A 12,644-nucleotide genomic window follows, 5' to 3' on the forward strand; every position below is an offset into this window, starting at 1 on the left:
TGCCCTCCGTGCTGATTCCTTCTCTTCTTCCTACTCCCTCCGTTCGGAATTACTTGTACATCCATTTCTGCAACAACTAATTTCGAACGGAGGGAGTAGATTTCTCTAATCTTTCCCAAATTCGGATCCGTTGCTTTTTCTCGCCCTGGCTAATTGCTTCACACTCTCGATCTGCTACTCCCCCAACAGAATCCCCTCTTTTCTCTAGGACCCACGAACCAAAGATCCCCAAATCCCCCCTCTTCTTGCTGCTGTGTGGATGATTGACCAGCTGTGCTCTGCGATTCCGCTGGATGCAAGCTCTTAAAATCCTAGCCTGCTGTTGAAGCATCAATACAGATCAGCTGTTTATGCCCTTGTCTTAGCACATCCACTCCTCAAAGGCGCATGAAGGCATTGGGGGAACAGAATAGTTTTTTTTTTGACAAGGGAACAGAATAGCTAGCTGGACCTTGAGTGAGAAGATGGCCTTTCTTGCCAGGATGATCCATTCTGCGAAACCTCAGATAAGTTTTGTTTCTGAAATTAAATCGACAAAGGTAAAATCTTTTGATCTACTTCCTCCGTTCCTAAATACTTGTCTTTCTAGAGATCTCAACAAGTGACTACATACGGCGCAAAATGAGTGAATCTACACTTTAAAATATGTCTACATACATCCGTATGTTAAGTCCATTTGAAACGCCTAGAAAGACAAGTATTTGGGAACGGAGGGAGTATATGCTAGATTCAACATGAATGAAGCTTTAGTGGTTCCCTCTCGATGTCGCTCCGGTGGGCTTTGGCTAATGTGGAATGATGATCTGCAAGTTCATGTTCATAGTGCTAGCTTCCATGTTATCTTAGCTACTGCTGTACATAGTACTAGCAATCTGAAGTTTGGCTTAGTGTGTATCTATGGTGATCCGTATCATCGTCAAACTTGTCAAATCTGGAGTGAGGTGGCTGCTTTTGCCTATAATAACTCCAGTTTACCCATGCTATGTATAGGGGACATTTTTTTTTTGATAAAAGAGAGCTTGGCTCTCCGATTTCCATTAATAGAAATCACGAAGTCTTACAGAAAAGAAAAGGAAGGGAAACTACTAGCAAGCATTCTCTAAAGGATGCCATTGAGGAAGAGGGGGAAGCCATCCCTTCCCCCCATTTATCCCCCAATGCAGAGCCTCAAGAGATCAAAGGCTGGGCTTAGAAGCAAGTCCCAGTTACAAACATACCATCACAAGTTTCTTAGGCCCCTAGCATGCGAGGCATCAGCTGCCATCTAATAAGTATCCTTACATCATACATTTTTATTCAGCCAGATAGCAAAAGACTTGGAGATAGATGAGCACAGGGAAGGTCGATGAAGCTTCATAAGCATCCGTCAGTCAAGGAGGAAGGCGGGGAACCAGAGGAACTTGAAGACGCGCACCCCACGATTCTTCTAGTTTCCAGCCGCCACCCATGTGATGCTTTGAACACTTCTTCTGCTACTTCGCCCACCTGTCTCCATCATCCTACTTCTTGCGGGGTTTTTCTGCAAAATATAAATCGCTCTCGCATGTATGGTTTTCGTGCTTTAGTGAAACAATGCGGTCTCTTTGATTTGGGTTTCAGTGGTCCAGCATACACTTGGACAAATAAAAGATTTGCCCCTAAACCCACTTTTGAAAGATTGGAAAGATGCTTGGTAAATGTTGAATGGTGTGATGCTTGGTAATACCTTTACAACATGCCTATTATCCACAATCTGAGTGATCATGCTGCAATCTTGCTGTCCACGGTAGATCGCACTTGTAATATAAAACGCCCTTTTAAGTTTGAAAATTGGTGGCTTAAAGAACAAGATTTCCTAAACCATGCAAGATCAGTTTGGCTTTCTTCAAGAAATAAATCCTTCTCAAATAGAATTAACCATGCTTTGGAGGCATCATTAGTTAAAGGTATGAGCAAACAATGACAAAACTAACGGATTCTTACATGCAGAGAGCGAAAAAACAGTGGATCAAAGATGGAGACAGGAACACTTCCTTCTTCCATCGTGCTATCATCAAAAGAAGAAGAAGGAATACCATTGCTTCAGTCAAAGATGAAAATGATGTTATACAGCACATGCCGGACAAAATCAGTAATACATTTGTCAATTACTTCAGATCTATTTTTGCATCCACTCAAACTAACAATGGCATGCCCTTCTTCAATGTTCAATTTCCCCAACAAACACAGGACTACACATATTCTATTCCAGATGAAGAGGAGATTTTGGACACTCTCAAGGGTATGAAAAGAAACGCATCGCCAGGGCCTGATGGATTTAATGTAGAATTCTACATTGCAACCTGGGTGTGGATCTGGCAAGATGTCGTGCAGCTGGTAAGGAATTTCTTCCAAACAGGTATAATGCCAGCACATATAAATGATACCCACATTGTTCTGATTCCTAAAAAAGCTTGTTCCTTTAGTGCCGGCAGATTATAGGCCCATTAGTCTTTGCAATGTCATCTACAAAATTATTGCAAAATGCCTTGCCAATAGACTGAAACCTCACTTGCCGGACTATGTTCATCCTTCTCAGCAAGCTTTCATTGAGGGTAGGCGTATTAGCAGTAACATCATCATAGCGGAAGAGATAACGCATTCTTTTGCTCTTTCTTCTTGGAAGAATAAATCTTTTATGCTCAAAATAGATCTTGCCAAAGCTTTTGATAGACTTGAGTGGAATTTCATTGTTGTTGCTCTTGCACGTAAAGGGTTGCATGGCCATTTTATTAATTTAGTCCACTCGTGTGTTTCTTCGCCGACTTTTTCTGTTGTCATTAATGGTCAACCGTTTGCGAGATTCAGAGGAGACAGAGGTATTCGACAAGGTTGTCCCCTATCCCCATACCTTTTTGCTAGCAATCAATGAACTTTCAATTGGTCTACAAGAGGCCATGGCAGCTACCTATTTTGAAGGTATAACTCTGGGACCAAATTGCCCCGCTATCCACTCTCTCCTTTTTGCAGATGATCTACTTGTTTGTGGAAAGGCTACAGTACAAGAAGCAACTAGAATGAAGGAGGTCTTGCATGATTTCTGCATACGCTCGGGCCAGACTCCAAATTGGAGTAAATCTGGGATAATCTTCAGTAAACATGTTCATCCTAAAGAATGTCAATTAATCAATCAGATTTTCCAGGTGCCAACCATTGACAACAACTTCATTCATCTTGGGCATCCTCTCACCCTCCCGGGTAAGGATAGAACAATAGCATACAACTTCGTGCTTGATAAATTCAAATCCAAGCTCACAACATACAAGACCGATAAACTTTCTCATGTTGCAAGGCTTGAGCTCATCAAATCTGTTTGCTCCTCCATTCCAGTTTACTATATGTCCAACATACTTTTCATCAAAAAGTTTATTGCCAAGCTCACTGCTGTTATTAGGAACTTCTGGTGGACTGGTATAAGAGAAGATACAAATTCTAGGAGCCTTTGCGTGAGAGCTTGGAAAGACATTTGTACTCCAAACATTGAGGGCGGGCTTGGTATAAGAAATCTCCAACCAATGAATCAGTGCCTCATTCTTATGGCAGCTTGGAGGATTGCTGATCAACCAAATGATTTCTTACATGCTGTACTCAAATCCAAATACTTCCCAGACTCTTCCATTTGGCGCCCAAATCCAAATGCTCCCAAATCAGCCTTTTGGGCCTCCATTATTAAGGTTCTTCCCATCCTTATAGCTCACTGCTTTTACCAAATCACCCAAGGCCGCATCTCAATTTGGAGTACACCATGGTGCCAAAATTGGACCCACATCTATGAAGCACTCATAATTCAACCTGGAGTTTTTTCTTACCCAACCCAAGTTAAGGATCTTTGTATTCCAAATCAGAAAGCATGGGACAATCAGCTAATTGACGCACCGTTCCAACAACCCATGGCTTCCATTATCAAGAGCACGGACATTATTCAATCTCAGGAGAAAGACATCCTCTATTGGAAATTAACGCCGTCGGGTAAATGCAATTCTAAAAGTGCATACCGTGCATGCCTTCAATATTTGCAGGAACATGGAGAGTCAAGACCGTGACAGGTGCATCCTCACACTATACAGCTGCTGAATCAAATTTGGAAAAACAGACAAATAACTCCACGAGTCCAGGCCTTTGGATGGAGATTACTAAGGAAGGCAATGCCAACAGGGGCAAGAGTAGGGAAGACTCTAAACACATCAGTAAACTATACTCTAGATGCGGCATGGAAGAGGATGATATTCATTTATTCTTTACATGCAATTTTGCTAGAACCGCTTGGTTCACTGCTCCTTGGTTTATCCGTTCTGATATTCTAGTTCTAAACTGTAACTCTCTCACTCAGCTTTTTATAACGTTCCTAAATATGAATCATCGACATGCATCCTTGCCAAACATCCTTACCTTTATGTGGTGCATACGGAAATCCAGGAATGACAATCTTTTTGATAGGAAGCCAGGCAGCCCACACCAAGTTCATCACATGGCACAAGCAATTAGACAAAATATGGAGATGTTGGACATGCCTCAGTTGGCGCTGCAGCAACAACTAAAACCGCGCAACAACATTACTACTGCCTTTTCCGCTTTGCAGGTTGATGAACAAGGAGCACCTTCTGTTTCAAAGCAAGGGGAAACACTCAAGTCTGATCTACAAATTGCAGGTCCCAAGATCTTCTCGGATGCAGCATGGAAAATCAAGAAAATTCTAGGATCTCAAGCACAAGAGGCGACATGAATAGGAGTGTATTGTAAACTTCAGAATTTGCATCACATTGATACTGTGTTGATACAAGCCTCCATGTCGGTTACTCCAACTGTCTTACAAGCTGAAGCTGCAGCTCTCAGCTTAGCAGGGAAGGTGGCCAGCTTACTGCAGATCCAACAAGTCACATTCTTAACAGACAACTTGAGACCAGCAAAAGCAGTTGTGGCCTCCTCTTTACAGAATCCACAGGTCCCTTGGGAGATTAGAGTGCAAATTGCAGATTTCCAAAAAATAGTATTTCTATCCCATGCAGTGTATCATATTAAAAGAGATATAAATGGGGTAGCGCATAACTGTGCTCATCAGGCAATTAGACAATCTTTGTCTAGGCCTATCTTTAGTTGCACCAATTCTTCTAATAGAAATAGCCGTTGTCCAGTTGAGTCCATCTTCCAAACTCTTTGCTCGCAGGGCTATGTAATCATTGCTGTACAATGTCTATGAGATGAATGGAATATTGGCGCCTCCGGCGCCTCTCTCTGTTAAAAAAAAGACCGATGACAGCCCTAGGGTTTGTATCAAATATAAGTTCCGTGCCCTTTCTGAAGGAAATATGCCCTAGAGGCAATAATAAAGTTATTATTTATTTCCTCATATCATGATAAATGTTTATTATTCATGCTAGAATTGTATTAACCGGAAACATGATACATGTGTGAATACATAGACAAACATACAGTCACTAGTATGCCTCTACTTGACTAGCTCATTAATCAAAGATGGTTATGTTTCCTAACCATAGACATGTGTTGTCATTTGATTAATGGGATCACATCATTAGGAGAATGATGTGATTGACATGACCCATTCCGTTAGCCTAGCACTTGATCGTTTAGTATATTGCTATTGCTTTCTTCATGACTTATACATGTTCCTGTAACTATGAGAATTATGCAACTCCCGTTTACCGGAGGAACACTTTGGGTACTACCAAACGTCACAACGTAACTGGGTGATTATAAAGGAGTACTACAGGTGTCTCCGAAGGTACATGTTGAGTTGGCGTATTTCGAGATTAGGTTTTGTCACTCCGATTGTCGGAGAGGTATCTCTGGGCCCTCTCGGTAATGCACATCATTATAAGCCTTGCAAGCAATGTGACCAAATGAGTTGGTTATGTGATGATGCATTATGGAACGAGTAAAGAGACTTGCCGATAACGAGATTGAACTAGGTATTGGATACCGACGATCAAATCTCGGGCAAGTAACATACCGATGACAAAGGAAACAACGTATGTTGTTATGCGGTTTGACCGATAAAGATCTTCGTAGAATATGTAGGAACCAATATGGGCATCCAGGTTCCGCTATTGGTTATTGACCGAGAATAGTTCTAGGTCATGTCTACATAGTTCTCGAACCCGTAGGGTCTGCACGCTTAACGTTTCGATGACAGTTTTATTATGAGTTTATAAGTTTTGACGTACCGAAGTTTGTTCGGAGTCCCGGATGTGATCACAGACGTAACGAGGAGTCTCGAAATGGTCGAGACATAAAGATCGATAAATTGGAAGCCTATATTTGGACATCGGAATCGTTCCGGGTGAAATCGACATTTTACCGGAGTACCGGGAGGTTACCGGAACCCCCCGGGGGGTTATTGGGCCTACATGGGCCTCGAGGGAGAAGAGGGAAGGAGGCAGGAGGGGGCCGCGCGCCCCTCCCCTTCCTAGTCCGAATAGGACAAGGGAAGGGGGGCAGCGCCCCCCCTTTCCTTCCCCTCTTCCTCCTCTTTCCCCCCTTATCCTATTCCAACTAGGAAAGAAGGGAGTCCTACTCCCGGTGGGAGTAGGACTCTCCCCTTGGCGCGCCCTCCTTGGCTGGCCGCCTCCCCCCTGGCTCCTTTATATACGGGGGCGGGGGGCACCCCATAGACACACAAGTTGATCTACGGATCGTTCCTTAGCCGTGTGCGGTGCCCCCCTCCACCATATTCCACCTCGGTCATATCGTCGCAGAGTTTAGGCGAAGCCCTGCGCCGGTAGAGCATCATCATCATCACCACGCCGTCGTCTGACGGAACTCATCCCCGAAGCTTTGCTGGATCGGAGCCCGGGGATCGTCATCGAGCTGAACGTGTGCTGAACTCGGAGGTGCGTACGTTCGGTACTTGGATCGGTCGAATCGTGAAGACGTACGACTACATCAACCGCGTTGTGCTAATGCTTCCGCTTACGGTCTACGAGGGTACGTGGACAACACTCTCCCCTCTTGTTGCTATGCCATCACCATGATCTTGCGTATACGTAGGATTTTTTTTGAAATTACTACGTTCCCCAACACCTTCCGGCCCCCAAAAACCATTTGATGTGGCCTACCTAGATCATCTTCATATTGGAAACAGTGTGTTTTTAGAGCATCTCCAGCCGCCCCCCGCCCCCTCCCCCAACAGCCCCCCAGGAGCCCAAATTTCCTCGGTTAGGCCCGCCGAGTCAGCGACTAGGTATCGTCGTCATCTCATCGCCTCGGCTCCTGCACGAATCAATGCCAAGGCTGCCGCCGGTCAGCCTTCAATTGATCACGGGTGGCGCAGTGATGGCGAGCCGCCGCGCGTCCCGCACTTTTCCGCCACGCGTCCACACTGCTGCAGTCCCCTCACCGCTATAAAAGCAGCCCTTCGTCACCGCTAGCCGCACACGCCATCTCTCTTGCCTACCTCCAGCGCCCAACACCTTCTCTCGATCGCCGTCCTTGTTCTCGCCCTCTCTCCTTCACCATCAAGCCCGAGCCCATGATGGAGAAGTTCCACGGTGACGAAGCGGCGGCCAACGGTTTCGGCCGTCAGTCGCTGCACGAGTGGGAGGCACGCGTTCTCCACGAGGCCAAGTACCCAGCGTCGCCCGACATGCGCGTGCCGGGCGCTTGGAGGCTCAGCGCCGGAGGCGTCCCCGTGCCCCCGCCGCTCTCCGACACGGAACACCGCGACGAGATCGCGCGGATCCGGGCGTCCTTGCCGGAGGAAGTGTGGCAGTTGCCGAAGTATTCCCCCGACAACCCCCCTCTGTGGGCGACGTATTTCTAGCGCCGCCACGCCGACCCGCTTGCTTCCACCAACGGTGCTCCGGCGACAAGAGGGCGCCACAACTCCGACGGCCGCCGTCAGTGGTGGGGCGTCCCAGGGCGCACGCTCCACGCCGTCCTCGAGCACATCGAGGGCGGCAACGAGCCGGCGTTGGAGTATCCGGCTCCGTCGTTCTCGCGCCGGAGAGGGAGCTCGTGGCTGCCGAGGTGCATGGCGGGGTCGTCCTTCTCGTCCTCCGGCACGACGCCGCTCGCCGCCGTCAAGCCCGAGCCCCAGGAGACATCGGAGCGCCGATGCAGCCGCGGCGGCAACCTCATCATAAACGAGGGCCGCCGCCAACCTTCACCTCCCCGCGGCCATCTTCGCCTGGTCAGGCCGAAGAAGGAGCCGGAGCCGGTGACGCCCGCGGTCGTCAAGCAAGAACATGTGGAGATGGCCGCCAACCTCGACACCGGCCTGAAATGGTGCGCGATGACTACGTGCGCGAGGAGATGGAGCGCCAGTGCCGCACTCTGGAGGATACCGCCGAGCAGCGCCGTGCTCTAGAGGATATCACCGAGCAGCGCCGCGGCCACGAGGAGGGCGGCATCATCGTCCTCTCCGACAGCGACGAGGAGGCGCCGGCGCCGACCAACCCCGTGCGCAGCGGCGATCCAGGGCAGGGCTGCAACAAGGACGACGGCGTGCAGGACAACGGCGACGACTACACCGCCTTCTACCAGCTCCTCGGCGTGAACTAGGCTCTGAGCGGCGTAGTTTTTTTAAGTTTTTATGTATGTCTTTAAATTAGTATAAATATCAATGAAACTTCCTAAATTTCGTCCAAAATCTAGCCATTTTCTTTGAATTTGCATTTGAAAAATGGCGTTTGGGTGCCACCTTGAGGCGGCGGTTGGGAACCCGAGCGCCTCCATGGTGAATATATCGTCGATTAGCCCCCAGGAGGCGCTATTTCAGCCCCTTGGGGGCCGAACGGCTGGAGATGATCTTACCTCTACTTGATGTGTGTACCTGTTATAATCTACTATATGAGCAAGTGATATAATAGTGACATATCCACACCTATAAACAAGCTTTACAAAGAGAACGAAAAGAGTGCAAATAACACATCCTGGTAGTACACGAGAGATGCCTTCAAGGCTTCAACTGATATCATAAAAGTTCAACAGGGCGACAAAAGTGTAGTAGTAGTTGCTCCGCGCTCTCCACATAACTCAGACTAGCATATCTATAATGAATAAATGCATAGCTCAATTCAGGATTACGCGTAAGTTGCAACCCCCGGCTTAAAGGGGGCGAGGAAGAGCATGGTGACAAGACAAGGTCCTTGACGTGGCTACCGAAGGTGTAACCATCCCTACCGTGGAGGTAGATGACCTCGTTCGACCTTGCTATATTCACCACCAGTTGCGCCGCTGGCAATAACGCACGGTCCATCACCATGCATGCCTGGTTCATCGTCCTTCAACTATTCTCCGTCATGGTGGCGATTGCCGCCACTGCCTCCTCCCCTGTCGTGTCCTTCTCCACCATATAGCACTCCACGACGCTAGCCACGTCCTTCTTCCCCCAACTGCATGTACATCGGTGATGTCGGTTGATATGACAGTACATTCTATCATGTTTTGATTAACTTTTGGACAGAAATGCAACAGTAATTCACATATGTATAGGAGTAGGAGTACCTTGTAAGAGGAAATGTCGTTGAGGAAGCGGCCGATCTGTGCACCGGCACGGACTACGTCGGGGACGGCGCATGTCCACTCGAATACCTTCTTGGTTACTATGGCGCCGTAGCCCATGAGGGCCTCGAGGTTAAGCATCGGCAAGCCCGAAGACATGACCGACAGCTCCTCGTGTTCCTTGAAGGTCGGCTGGTGCTTGTCGTTGGACCATTGGGCCTCTTGCATATAGTATTCCGCCTGTAGTTGGTACTGTGTACACAATAATTTAAAACACACGATTACCGTGTTGTCTTATTTTAGTTCTTTGCTTAATTTACTTTTTCTGAAATCAATTATTGGTCTCACCTAAGCCTTTAAACTACACATATGTTTATTTTACTCCCTAAACTACACTTATGAGAACTAGAAAGTACAGTTTAGGAGCTTAAATGAGAGATTAAATTGTTCAAGGTAAAATTAAGCAAAGTCCATATATGAGAGAGATAAAAATTCCTCAAGGAGCAATTTAAATATTTAAATTGGTGCACGCAAATTACAACATACCGCTTTTTTTGCATAAGACATGCGGTACTTCTCGTGCGGTTTTAACATATTCTCAAAATCTTTGAAGGTGCTTAGCGTTTTGATGTACAACATGCGAAGGTATTCAGGTAGAATAGAAACCGCGCTATCGTCCCATCTGTAAGAAAACAAAAAGATGTGTTTGCCTTAATGAGAGATCGAATTAAAGCTTGTATTAGAATTATGAAAGGAAAAGATACCTCATACTTTTTTGAAAATAATTGAATTACACCCTGTGTAAGTACCTCTGCATGGCTTTGGTGAAACTACGGCATTCCTCTAAGGTGGCATGGACATCATAGGTATCGTCAAGAAAAGTCACCAACCCAAACGTCTTGGCGAACATCAATCGTGCGCGTGAGTGTTCCTCCTCAGGGATCATTCCGCAACTCCAAAAGTAGACCTCCACCATACGGTCTCGAGTGTACGGTAGATTCACCGTGTCGTAAAGATCCCTCCACCACCTGGAGAGGTTTATTACTTAAATTACCAATTGAATGTACACTCACGATCTTATGCATATTTGCTGTGTGCATAGTTTGGTGAAGATCAAAAGGATTTTAATGAAGTGCGAGGTACTAAGATATGCAATTTTTTGTGTGAAACTAAGATATGCAATTTAATCACAAAAGCAAAAGAAAGGACTTACAAGGACAATGCCTTTAGCTCCCTGAGGTGAAGAGACCTCATGAGGTGAGAGTTGAGCCTAGCAAGCTCCAGCAGCGTATTGTCATGCGTCTCCTCTTGCGCATACTCACCAACGTAATACATGGTCTCTAGCAGCCTGGTGAACCACGGGAGAGGGTGGTCGAGGGCGCGGGCGACCTGCTCCGCCAACGGCGACCGGAGCTCACCTTTTGCTACAATGGTCTCGAGCTGGTGCCGTGTGAAGTTGATGACATCGTCGAGGGCCGGGCCATCACCCGGTACCGCCATGTGAGCTGCGTTGTACAAGCTTAGTAGAGCCCTCGGGTCACTGCTCAGGCTTGCCTTGAAGTTGCCCATGCCATCTCTAAAGTTGTCCAACGCATCTGCACCAAATGTCCGAATTAGACCGAGTTTGAGGATGAAGATTGTTAGAGATGACTTATATTTAAGTGATTTTAAGATTGTCGATAGTTCTTTTAAGGGGGTTTACCGAAGCAAGTCTCAAAGTAAAATTCTAAAAGTGTAGTTGTGAAAGTACCATTCGAATATGTGAAGCAAAAGACACTGAATAAGATTAACAGACCAGCGAGGCTAAGGGTCAATAAAATATTTTTTTCTACAAGATAACCATTAGATGCCTGCATATAAAATTCAATGATGGAAAACGATCTGTTGACTTCACGGTAGAAATTGTACTGGAGATTGAAGGCAAATGGACGTCGGACACTCTTCGACTGAAATTAATAATAAAATTATAGGGGTGTTTGCCACTTCTAAGTCATATGCTGTTCTGTATAGGTCGTTCAAGTCGCACAGAAAATTTTAGATCGATAGGCCACTATGCAGTTCTGTTGGTTAAACAATCAACACCTAGGCAACGACTTCCAATTTTGTATTGTCTTAAGGGATAATATGATTATTGAACTACCTGTGGACACCCATATCCCATGCTGCCGAAGCAACCGAGACCGAGTCGCGACAACATGAAGGTCATCAAAACCAGCGGACTCATCCGGGTGAACGATCCGGCTTATGGCCGAGTCAATCTCTTCGCGGAAGTGGCCATCCACGCCGAGACGCTCAAGTGTGTCCATCAATGTCACCGCCTCAGCCACACTGCCGTCGGAGAACATCGTGCGGACTCGCCCCTTTAGCTCCTCCACCCTCTCCCTCATCCACTCTTCCGACCTCTGCATATATCAACAAGGTACCCACATAGAAATTGATATGCAGGCTCAAAAAAATTTGAAGGATAATATACAAAATTGGAAGTGTCCATAACATATATATAGACAAATCAATTACCCCGAAGATTGTTTTTTTCTTGAACTTGCAATGGAGGTTGTGCAAAATGGAAAACGAGCAAAGGTAGATCTGCAAATGGAAGGAGTATATATGTATGCCATGCCTGCGGGCGAGGAGGGTCGTGGGTGATGAAGAAACCGCCCCACTCCGATGCGGCAAAGGCGCCACGGGTAGCAGCACTGCCGGCGTTGATCATCCTCAGCCTGCTCGCCGCATCGTCAGCACTAGTCACGGCCATTTGAGTGGGTGCAAGCTTGACGCTGGGAACACTTGTGTCTGGCAATTTGTGATGTATAGGGGCGGACCTATATGTCTCTTTTTATAGGCTCAACACGGGAAGGAGAAACGGGGGAGCCAGACCGGCTCATTGTACTGTCCTGGGCGAAGACCGTCTCTCCGCCTCGTTCCTTGAAAAGAAGTACAAAGCTGATGTGGCATCATGTGCTGCTTATTACAAAATTTGTTAGAGGCGTCAGTCATGCTGCCCCCAGTTAACATGTGCTATATTGGAGCTTATTTGCTTAGATTTCTCTCTTTGCACTGTATCTTATATATTAGGTCCACCTGCTAGAGAGAGAGAGAGACTGAATAGAGACGCGAGCTTCTGCGGTTGTTGTAGATTAATAAAGTGAAAATAAAACTATTACAAG

At 46.6% G+C, this 12,644-nt stretch overlaps 1 pseudogene; it reads right to left on the reverse strand.

The window, feature by feature from the left end:
• Positions 1-9,056: 9,056 nt before the first annotated feature.
• On the reverse strand, positions 9,057-12,232 carry LOC123067146 (eudesmanediol synthase-like; annotated as a pseudogene).
• Positions 12,233-12,644: the final 412 nt, after the last annotated feature.

Source organism: Triticum aestivum, chromosome 3B, assembly GCF_018294505.1.
Source record: "Triticum aestivum cultivar Chinese Spring chromosome 3B, IWGSC CS RefSeq v2.1, whole genome shotgun sequence".
Classification (NCBI taxonomy): Eukaryota; Viridiplantae; Streptophyta; class Magnoliopsida; order Poales; family Poaceae; genus Triticum; species Triticum aestivum.